The sequence below is a fragment of the Euwallacea fornicatus genome, chromosome 32 (assembly GCF_040115645.1).
Source record: "Euwallacea fornicatus isolate EFF26 chromosome 32, ASM4011564v1, whole genome shotgun sequence".
Taxonomy (NCBI): domain Eukaryota; kingdom Metazoa; phylum Arthropoda; class Insecta; order Coleoptera; family Curculionidae; genus Euwallacea; species Euwallacea fornicatus.
Window position 1 is genome coordinate 530,104 of NC_089572.1, and position 12,279 is coordinate 542,382.

Below are 12,279 nucleotides of genomic sequence, written 5' to 3' on the forward strand. Positions count from 1 at the left end.
GTTGCCCTATCGTTCCAAAATTTCCTGCAAACATATCTGATTTACCAATGCAACTCCCATAGCTTTTCTTTAAGAACTTTTTTTCGAATTTTCATGAAATCATAAATACTGTGACACCAAAAGAGAAGATGACACGAGATAAGAAACGTGCCAAGAATATTCCAAAAAGTTCGAACACGTGAAATTGTAGTTAAATGATCATGATCTGTCGAAAACGGCGATTTTGCTCTCAAATCGTAGAGTCAATGCGAATTGTTCATAAGCTTTAAATAAGTCGAAATAGCAAAAATTTTGTTATTGACTATTAAACGATCATTCAGATATGGCGTATTATAATATCAATACGGAAGTTAGGTTCGGAATAATGAACAGTGCCAGGTATTTATAGAATAACCCCGAACATTCCAACAAGTAGACTAACAAAAGCCTGCTTCCCGCCTGCATACATAACTCCCACAAGATTGTAAATCAATGCTTTTAAATCTGAAGGATTCGCAATAAAATTCATGAAATGCGGGTCTGTGCAAATCGAGCAATTCACTAAATTTCAAACTTCTCTGAAACTTTAGACATCCATATGGAGGATTGAAAAGGTCTGATGTTTAATAAACCGACCTGGAATATTCCATGGATATGTTTACAGCTGGTGCGAAATGCTTCGGTTGTTTATTGTATGTCTGGACTATGACCATGCGAATAAAACTTAGAGCGATAAAAGGACAAAACCTGCACGAAATAAGGTTCTTTGGATCTATAAAAATAATATCGAATTCCCATTTCTTATTCCAGGTCCGTGGTGACCTAAAATGGTTTCATATTATAGTAATATTGATTTTAAAACAGCGCTTTTCCCCTTTCTTTTGGGGCTTATAATTTAATATATCGAATGTTTGCTAGTATGGCCGATGTCGCTTACGTGGGTTTCTATTGTAAGTGGGTGGATTCGAATGGAAGAAATAGGTTTCGCTCTTGGATATTTTCCACCGGTCGGATTGAATATTGAAAAAGTGGATAGATGATTGTCATATAAAAATAGAGGTATGTTTTGGAACGGTTTTGCGACTGGATTAACCGGGATTTATAGGGAAAAAGTGTGTTTACCTGTCGGGGACTATAACAGCGCTTCGCATACTTTACATTATTTTAAATTATATATACAGGGTGTCCCAAAAGTGTTTCATTATATTTCAGTGGGTAATAGTACATTGAAAAATAATATGACTCCCTATATAAACCATATTCCAATAATGCTTCATTAAGAAGGTACAGGGTGTTAAACTTTACTTAAAAAATCTAACTTTTATTGATATATTCAAAACCGTTTGAGATATTGTATTATGTATTGAACAAAATGGCCGCCAATTTGAACAATTTCTATAATGTTATAGCAAATAAATAATATTTAAAACAAACTTAATATTATTAAAACCATTTAGAGAATATCGTGCATATAGACGGTATTCAATTTTTTACTGGCAAACGATACGTCGGACGAAAAAGAGTCAAGTGAGCATTTTTCTTCTAAATGAAATTAAACTTCTAAAAATAATTTTTATTTTGATAAAAAGCAGTGGCGCACCATGTTTTTCTTTAAAAATGTGCTGAGAGGTGTCTGTACGCACGTCACTGGTGAAACGAAAAATAGCCCTTTTGCATTAATAAATGCGTCTACATTAACTCTCAAAGCATGCCAAATTTCACTTACATGTCTCAAGCGGTTTTGAATATATCAATAAAAGTTAGATTTTTTAAGTAAAGTTTAACACCCTGTATCTTCTTAATGAAGCATTATTGGAATATGGTTTATATAGGGAGTCATATTATTTTTCAATGTACTATTACCCACTGAAATATAATGAAACACTTGTGGGACACCCTATATATATACAGGGTGTCCTCGAATTACGTGGACAAAATAATACCGCAGATTGTTTGAGTGAAAATAAGTCGATTTAACTAAACTTCCCTCAGTCCAAAAGTACAGTACTCATTTGTATTGGAAAGCTGCATAATTTAATAATATTTTTGTGTATACAGAGTGTTCCGTTTTCGCCGGGCAGCATAAAGTTATAATTTTTTAAATAGCAACCCATAATTTGTCTTATGCCATTTGATGAAACCTTAATTTAGAAGGAAAATACATTAAACATTTTTTAAACTGGTTGCGGCGTTGCCATATTAGAAGGTAGCGACAGGTAATATGAGAACTAAATGAAATAAGTAATTTATGCTTTTGTTAAATAGAAGCAAAGCCTACTAGAATAAATCTATTAGATTATAATAATGCCTGTTGCAATTTGATTGAAATTTTGTAAATATCTCCATAACTGTAAATGTTAGATGAAAATATGTTATTGCAAATTAATCGAGAATTAAAAACTACATTAGAAGGACTTGAAAAAAATCATGGGTACCATTAAAAAAAAAACGAGTTTCAGCAATTTGTTTAATTTGCAAATTAGCACTCTTATACAAAAAAAGTATGGTGCATTAAAAAAATGTTTTAAAGTTTTTAAGTAGACTTTCATTTACTACTTTACAAAAACAAATTTCAAAATTTCAAAAAACGCCAGTTTTGTGATAATTTTTTTCTGATGCTGCATTTTTGAAGAAATTTCTCTAATATGGCAACGCCGCAACCAATTTAAAAAATGTTTAATGTATTTTCCTCCTAAATTAATGTTTCATCAAATGGCGTAAAAAAAATTATGGGTTGCTATTTAAAAAATTATAACTTTATGCTGCCCAGCGAAAACGGAACACTCTGTATGAAAAAAAATATTATTAAATCATGCAGCTTTCCAATATAAATGAGTACCGTACTAAACATTTCATATTGATATTTATAAAAAGACACCAGGAACCAAGGCCGGAGTAATGGCGAACCTTGTATATACACATATATATACATATATATACTTGTATATGTATATAATATGCTGAGTTATTTTACGAAAATAATAACTCTCATTATTTACCTAGGGAATTAATCGACAGAATATGGTCATCCTCTCTATTGTTGCTTTATTTATGACTGCCATGGAAATGAATGACAAATGCATATAATTTGATGATCGAGACAGGTGGTATCGAATCAAATCTATTCCGAATTTGCGCCAGTTATTGTACTTTCAAGTATTTTGTTCCTGTCATCATACAATTAATCAGCAATATAATTATTTTTTTTATTGTGTTTAAATCTATGTTTTAGTGTTCTAGATTAAATCTTGGTGTTCAGGTTATCGTAATGTCCTTCACAACCCTGGTGTTGCCAGCACTAATCTATCGATGCCTCATATCTGAAATCCCTCAGTCTCCTTGCCTTGTTCGTGTAACTTGGAAAATTCATTTCTACTTTGACCTTAAATATATTGTCATATTTACTACTTAAGAGATTTATAGTGGCTTCTTTACTAATTAATTTCTGTTCAAGTTACACAGGGGCACCTTAGAGGCAACTGAAAACGCTCAAGTTGATTTTTTTAAAAGTATCATACCACAAATTTTCCTTCGCAGCACGCACATACTTAAAGAAACGATTTTTCACGTTAATTTACTTACAAAAAGTTCTTCGAACAAATTATACAGTTGAAACATACATTTAAGCTTTTAAAAAATATATTTTACCCCTGTTTGCTAGAGTTTTTAAAATAACGAGTGTGCTAATTACTCCTATTTTATGCTTAATAAACTGTAATTAAATTAAAATAATCTAAAATATAAAAACTAAACAGAAAAGTAAGTAACATTAAAAAACACTTTTTAAACATTATGTACCGCCTCGCACTATCGCGAAGTATAAGAAAAATGCAACGATCAAATAAGTTTATAAATTAGACAAAGACTTCAGATTTTCCAGGAAAAACGACCAGTGGCTTACCATAAAAAAATTTAAAATTGAACTGGAATATTTAATAGTCTATCTCAGCAAGGAAGCGGTTGCGGACTCATATTTTTATGCACTTTTCTTCATAAAATGAGCTAAGGAATCACATCCTGAAAAGGTTGTAGAACACCTTGTGCCACATGAAAGTAGTAAAGATGCCTAACGACTTGCGCGAAAACTATGAGAATTGTGGATAGTTTCATGTGGAAAGAAATAATGTTTTCATTCCTTTTATGGGAAAAGTGGGACTTTTATACTCATGTATTAATTTCAAATCACCCTTTTAGTGTTCTTTGATGTTCTCTCCAAAGCAGCATGAAGGTTTTTCATAGGCCTGATTCAGTTTCTCCGTAAAATTTTTCTGACCTCTCAATTTATTACATAAATTTCACATTTTTTTTCTTCACTCAACCAGATGAGGCTGTTTTCCCAAAAACAAATTTAAACGCATTGAAACTTTTACACAGGTTAACCAAACTTGCAGAAATACGCAGAAAATGCTAAATATCATAAAAATTTTAATACGACTCCTTCCTGAGTAGGTCACTCCATCAAGATAACAGAATGTAGTTTTTTTTACTGCTTTATAGTTACAATTTACAGTTTTGTTGTTATACCATACAAATCATCAATTAACCACAATGTAACATGAATATGTATTGAAGATATCAGGACCCCGGCAAATATTTTATCAACATAATTTTAATCAGCCCCTTAAGTACATTTTATATATTCGCTAACCAGATTACCCAGCAAAAACCTATAAGAGTAATGGATACTGTGGAGGTAAAGTAAATTTTAATTAAAGTTTAATATCTCAAAAGCGATTAAATTCAGTTTTGTTAATGGTTCATAGTTTTACCTTATATAGGATCGTGTCTAGTATATAAGTAACCTTAATTGGGGGCATATACATGATTATTATTAACATTTCCACTTAATATATAGTTAGAACAATTCAGTTATGGAGCAAATTCTATATAAAAGCAGATATAATTCGTTATAAGACGATCGCTTGAAAAACAGGCACTTTTTGCACACACAATTTGTTTGTGGCATTTGGTGTTTATGAAAAATGTATAATTACGAATATGGGGCTCCAACCGTATCTTGAAAACTATGACTAAAAAAGAGTTGATATTCAGGTATCATACTAAATTGAGTGTGATCTATCGATTAAAAAATTTTCATGAAGGTGGCATTTCCGGTTGTACCGGAAATGAATGTCAACTCGCTTATTTTAAAATTCAATACCCTGTATATTATATCAAATATCGATTCTGCGAAACGTTAGTTTTAGTATTTTTCACGCATAATATGCGGTATCTAAATTTTACGATTTTCAAAACATTTAGAATTTCATTTTAAAAAAATGACAGTTATAGCCATTAATGAATTTTCTAATAATTCGCAAAATGAAATTTCTGTAGAATATTTTGAGGGATTCGCTAGTTTGAAAATGATCTGTTATGTGTTTGAAGACTTTTCGTAATGGCTGCTCCTCTTTGAGATATCGAATACCCAATTTATGACGTGTTTCGGTTAATATATACTTTGTTACATTCACCTCTTTTGCATAATTTACGGGTGCCGTCATTCGTAAAATAGAACACTGAAAATTGAAAAGTGTTTTTTTGTAATAAAGAGAAAACGGCTAAGTTTAGGTAGGGACGATTGAATTGAAAATAGCACTTATTTTTTATGTTAAATATGTATTCGTTGTACGAATTGGGGAGTTGCTACTTAAAAAAATTAGAGTTTTTTTAAATAATTTTTGGCTGACAATTTTGGGCTATCTATTTCAACACCCTATATAAAATTCCGATTTAACTCTCTGACCGAAGGGCAGTAAAGCACTTTGTGTAACATAGGCTCTACAATTCATTTTTTTAATACAGACCTGGAACTTTTATTTCATACTCCGAAAGTGCTTTTTATCCTTAAAAGATCAATGTAACACTTGGCATTTTTGTTATCGGCCAGATACTTCAAATTAGTTCAAATTAGTTTGGGTCAAACAGGGTGATTTTTTAATAGCGAATGAGCTCTTCGGTACATTGTAGGGCACCATTGAGGGAGTCTTGGTCGGAGTTATGTTAAAATTTATCCGGTCCTTCCCCACCTGCAAAATTCCTATGTTCCGACTTAAGCTGGTGATATCTATATGATGTACGTATAATATTAAACCATGTGACAACAAATTGGCGTGTGATATACTAGAATATTGGTAATGAACCATTATGCTTGCTAGAATAACCCTACATTTAGAACGTATTATACCAGGTCTACCGGTATGAAATGAGCGCTATTTTGTGAAACTAAAACACCAATTTTAAGAAGGAAAGAAAAAAAAAGTTATTCAAAATATTTGACCATAGCTTTCTACACATTTTGACCACCTTTCTGGAAATTTATGGATACCACGCCGATAGAAATGTACCCCTTTGACATCAAACCCAATTTCCTACTTCTTCGTAGGAATCAAAATGCTGCTCAGCAAATGCGTGTCCCATCGATGGAAACAAATGGTAGTCCGAAGGAGCCAAGTTTGGTGAATACGGCGGATGGGGTAGCAACTCCCAGCCAAGTGTTTTGATGGTATCCTAAACCGGTGTTGCTTTGTGCGCAGGTGCGTTGTCATGGAGCAAAATTACCTTCCCGTGCCTTCTGGACCATTCTGATCGTTTTTCGATCGATCAATGCATTGTTTAAATTAATCAATTGTTGTCGGTAGCGAACAGTATTAACGGTTTCACCAGGTTTTAAGAGCTCGTGGTGCACCACACCTTTCTGATCCCACCAAACACGCAGCATTGCCTTCTTACCGAATCGATCAGGTTTTGCAGTCGATGTTGATGGTTGTCCCGAATCAATCCATGATCTTTTCCGTTTAGGATTTCGAAAATAAATCTATTTTTCATCTCAAGTAACAATTCGATGCAAAACTGATTTTCTTTCGTACCTTTGAACCAAAATTTCATAGATGTTTTTTCGGTTCTCCATTATTTTAATTCAATTCATGCGGCACCCATTTTCCACACTTTTGGATCTTTCCCATAGCTTTTAAACGAGCAGAAATTGTTCGTTGTGCAACATTTAACATTTCTGCCATTTGCTTTTGACTTAAAGTGTCATCTTCATCCAATATTGATTGCAGTTCGGCGTCTTCAAACTTCTTTGGTGGTCTGCCACGTTCTTCATTTTGCACATCAAAATTGTTATTTCTGAATCGTCGAAACCATCTTCTGCATGTTGCTTCTGATAAAGCACAATCACCATATGCCTCGACAAGCATTCGATGCGACTCTGCAGCACTTTTCTTCAAATTGAAAGCGAAAAGTTAATGCTTTCCGCAAATCATCATTTTGTGAACAATAAAATTCGACATTTTTGGCACAATGAAATAATATATTGTTATTTGTTCAAGGACTTGATTTATACTAAATATGTTTGTCAGTTTGCATACCAACAAAGCAAACAAAAAAAAAGGTTTGTTTACAACAAATGCTCTATATCGAGACATTTATATCCTGACGCTCACTTCATACCGGTATACCTGGTAAGATTGCACCTAACGAAAAATATTATCTTGCTACGGAATGCCAGTTTTTCTATGTATAAATAAAAGGCACGAATTCAAGAAACACCAATTTAATTGGGTTTAAATCAAGATTGTCCCCCCAAAAATTCAATTTTCTCTGCAACGAGCAATGGTTTTTAATAAATCTCGAGGACTACGTCGGTTCGGCGGGTAATCCATGTCAACTTGATGGTCAACCGCTGGCTGGAAATTGTCGGACACGCAAAACGGAACCTATAAAACGGGATTCCATTGATAGACCCCGTCGATTTTCAATAAACGAGCAGCTCTTTTAAAGGCATCCCCCTTCGTTGTGTAGGAGGATAACTGAACGACGGAAATGGAAGTTTAAATCGCCTCAATACCTTTCTGCTCCTTCACAGTGATGACAAAAAGTGATTTCTGACAATGTTAATTTATTCATGCATAGAATATCGCTCGGCAAAGGAAATGAAAAAGTAGCGTCTATATGCAGAAAAATCCTGTACTTGGAGGAGTTAAATTGAAACTTCACAGTTATCCTTTTATGCATTCCTTGGACGACTTTAAAACGACGTCGCTGTGGACGCCGAACTCCGGAACTTTCAAAGTTTTCCCAGAAGCGTGAATACATAAAGCTTAGCTGTAAAAGCACTCTTCCCTTAAACATGTCAATTCCTCGATTCGGGGGTCTTTGATTATTTTTGTTATTGTAGTTCCTTTGAGGACTTTTAAGGCAACGTTTGAAGGTGAAGTATGCAAACACGGATATAGAAATCTGAGTCTACTGAAGCTTGAAATAACAAATTCATTTTTTTTAGGCGCGAACACAGAATTCGTTATGCACATCATGAAACATCATTAAAAACATGTTGGAAGCAGCTCCAGGAGACCGCGTATCGCCAGGTTATGAAAAATATTGAAAAGGAAAGAAAACATAATTTTTGACATCCCTGTTCGGTTCTGCAAAATGTCAAAGCTCGTCGGGGATTTTTGCAAAGTTTTCGAGCAAGAAAAAATGACAACCGTTGGAGTGCACTTTTCTTGTTTGTTTATGTTATTTTATTCATTATTGCTTTTTGTAATTTTTCATAAAACAGGAATTGTATTTTTTTAACCCTTTCACCGTCATAAATGACGATTTGCTCTGTTGATGCGTAATTTTGGCTGCGGCTCGTTTGAAGAAACCAGCGGAATGCGCTGCAATAATATCCCTATGGCTCATGTTAGAAAAACATTCTCTAAGTTTCCTCATCAAATTAATTGTGTTATAGATATAATCCCAAGTTGATGTACCTACCTAAACAAGATATCCCATCCCTGGAAATAATCCAACTAATCTTGCTTCTCTGGATTATTACGGGAGGTACAATAATGCCAGGTTTCGTCGCCTGGCAACGTCATCTATGCAAACAGCACCTGGGCCTTTGGAAACTTTGCACACCTGAGGGCTGACAACCAACTTTTTATTACTGTAATTTTTTATGATTTAGCCCTTAATTTGAGGGCACCCCTAAAGATTAAAACGTTATCATTCGCCATGTCTTTTGTTTCGCTGACAACGTCTGTAACAAAATGCTTTCATTAGCATTTTATTTGAGTTAATAAATAAGCGGCGGCAATGAGAATACGTACCTACGTATTATACGTGGATCTCGCGGCACGTACGAATATAAAGACAAAAGGGTTTAATCTACAAGGGATATACGTACAAGGCGGAGGTATAATATATTTTAGAGTGCATTTAGTGATCCATCTTCGCGAGGGGTATTAAGCGGGGTGTTAGAACGGGATATGCAAGAGACTGCCAACTTAATGGTAACCACGAAACTGCTTAATCTGGAGGGTCTGGTCATAAAACGGAAGTTTGCCCCGGGAACTTGTCGGCGTAAAGATATATGAATACGTATGCCTGTAAAACTTATCGAGCACTTGCATGATTTAAGGCTTGGAAGAGCTATATTTTTTTTTATTACGCCAACCGCGTGGGGTCGAGCAACTAAATTTGCGCATTTTCATCAACAGAAAAGATAACCAAGCTTGCCCTGTCAATTAGGGACCCACATAAAGCAAAACCGCCCTGCTATAAGGTAGTTTGCGACCGCAGTGACCGCAATTTATCCGCCGTGCCATAACGACAACATTATTAACTCTCTTTGAATAACGAAATTCGCTCTATGTCTGGCATACTTAATGAAAACCACCTGCAGCTCGTGTGAGGAGCAGTTTCGGGTAAACGGGGAAATTGTAATTTTCGGACTTAATATATAATTTGTAACACGGGCTGACCCATTAACGTGTATCCTATGTCACATGTCAATGTGTCACGCAGATAAAAAAAACTAGTCCCTCCCAAGTTTTTGAAAAATTTTAGAAAATTTTGAAAATTGCCCGATGACCGCTCTAATTAGTGAATAAGCCTCAACCTAGATATCTTCATTGGGATTCTGAAACCTTAAAAATGCAATTTGAGCGACCTTAATTTCGCGGAATTTTCAAAATCGAGGAAATCAGTATTCAAGTTAGTCTACGTCCGGAGAACTAACAGGTCTCCCCTTTGAAAATTTTTAGAGAAATTTTGAAATTTCCGAGGGCGCTTAGCTGCAGCTATAGATTGACTCTCGATTGCTTCGTTGACGTTCCGGAGCCTTGAAAATGCGATTTGAAAATGTTTCATTTCGAGACACTTTTAGGGTGAAACTACTTACGTTCTCATTATGTACGGCAAGTTAGGTGTGTGAATGCTTGGATTTCCGACATACAGTACATCCCTACAAAGCCTGATATCGCCACGTTCTTAGCTGGCTAAGCTTTCTCCTTCCTAAGACGATAAAGTCTTTGGCATCATTTTACGATTTGGTTTTTCGGGAACCGTAACGTTTATACTTGGGACGAATTGCGATCATAAAAACGTAGGATATGCCTCCGCAGAATTTACTACAACACATTGCAAAGCCCAACGTGAATTATTGATAATTTAATTTAAGGAGATGTTGTTGCTCGACACAAGTGTTCCTTTTTTTATTACCGAGGTGATGCTTGTTACGAAATTCATTTACTTTACCAAAAATTACAGTTCGTCCCTTCATCTGAGCACCCAAAACCTTATTGGATAATTTTCCAAACGATCGAAAGCCTAAATGTTTACCTGTACCATCGATATCCCTGATCTGACTAAATTTTAATTAACAAATATTAAACCTGAGTGAATTTAGGTGGATATATCTTTGAGCAAACTTTACCTATTTGTCATGTTAGAATAAAGTTTGAGAAAGTTATTAAGCATTAATTTTCCAGATATGCTCGTGCTGAGTTCTTGTTCTATTTCATTAAAGTTGCGATATTAAATGTAATAAAATAAGAACGAATGAGTTAGGGCTTCGTGCATCCACCAGCTCTAAAATTAATTTCGACGTTTCAGCTTTAATTTATAATCCTGTGCCCTTTTAGATTTATACATTCTCGTTTTGTGCATAAACGAGAAATGCCAGATTATGGAGTTTCGGCCAGGGTTTCTTCTTTACGTATCGACCAAATCGGTTGTTCTTGAAAGATCGAGGAGATAAGTAAACTTGGGGTGAAAGAAATCCGCAAAACCTGCAGAAAACATTTCCTTTGATTGGGTGATGTATTGCTGCTTTGGCATATAAAATATTTTATTTGCATGAGAGGTTCGATTTCAAAAGCTGGTAGAGTATCGCGTTTCAGATGTAAAGTTTTCCAACAGCTTTTCCCTGCTGGTAACAGTAATACTGGTGTAGCAAGTAAAACAATTCCTAAGTACAAAGTTGGCGAACGGCCACAAAGTGTAAATAGTTAATGCTGTTTCCACACTTAACTGCTTTAGGGACTTGTTAATAATGTTTTTCGCAAAACCGCTTAGCTGCAAGTTTCGCTTTAAAATTCTTACGAAATCACTTTATCCGACGTTTAGTATCGCTCGTTTGTAATTTTAGTGGAGCAGAAGCGATGAACATAATGAAGAGATAAAAACAATAAAAACTCTTAAGAGTGACGTCAAGGAAACTTCCGCGTAGGCGGGCGCCAACTCATTAAGGAAGAAGTTATGTTGCGGACCAATTTACAGTTCCTGAGATAATAAAAAACATTTGCCGTGGAAAAGTTTTTATGTATCCCCGAAGCTCGTAAAAAGCAAATTTTAGTTGGCTTTGCCCGAAAATTCGCCCCTTACCGAGTACGTTTTCAGTTCTAAAGTTTCCACGACCCAACTATATTAAACCCATGAGCACTACTTAAGCTTAACTTTGGCTGTAAAAAGTTCATAAACAAGAGTGTTTGTGACAGAGTGTATTAATGAGGAAAACGTTTTATTTGGACTGACAATAACCTCTCGAGATTTCGGAGAAATTGCCTGGAGACATTAAACACGACAAGGATGCTGAATAAATCCACTCTATCACGCAACTTTTTTGATATCTACAAGAACTTTCGCGTTTTATGCTTTCGTAGTACATCTGGAAAGAAGACAAATAAAAACAGAAAAATGAAATAAATTAGAATCACTTTAAAAAGAATCATTTCTATTCTGGTGCACTGCTTCTGCTGCTTTGGCAGTTTCGAAATATCATTGTACGAAAATCGTGGATTCCAAAAACTCTTATAAATCTCGTTAAAAACTTGTTACCAATGTGTTTCAATGCTTAATGCGCGGCGAAAGTCTGCGCAGCCTGGCAGAATGCTTGAGATGATGGCACTCCTGCCACCTACATGGATGAGTTCCATGCACTGTGTACGAAAAGTCCAGCAACCCTGAACTATCTGGAGACATACACAAATTTATTAAAAAAGTACTTGATGTAAAAATTTTAAATTT

General features: G+C 34.9%; 1 protein-coding gene and 1 pseudogene across 2 annotated transcripts in view; both read right to left on the minus strand.

Moving 5' to 3' along the window:
• bru1 (bruno 1) overlaps positions 1-12,279 on the minus strand; it is a 301,441-nt gene that overhangs the window by 269,521 nt on the left and 19,641 nt on the right. Inside the window, exon 1 of one of the 2 annotated variants that reach the window (XM_066299119.1) lies at positions 8,746-8,967. The exons of the other annotated variant lie outside the window; for it this stretch is intronic. The gene's annotated coding sequence lies outside the window, so the exon portion shown is untranslated. Of the gene's footprint in view, positions 1-8,745; positions 8,968-12,279 lie in introns of those variants that run through there. 2 annotated transcript variants of the gene reach the window in all.
• The window catches only part of LOC136348356 (histone-lysine N-methyltransferase SETMAR-like), a 185,331-nt pseudogene that overhangs the window by 167,106 nt on the left and 5,946 nt on the right, over positions 1-12,279 (minus strand).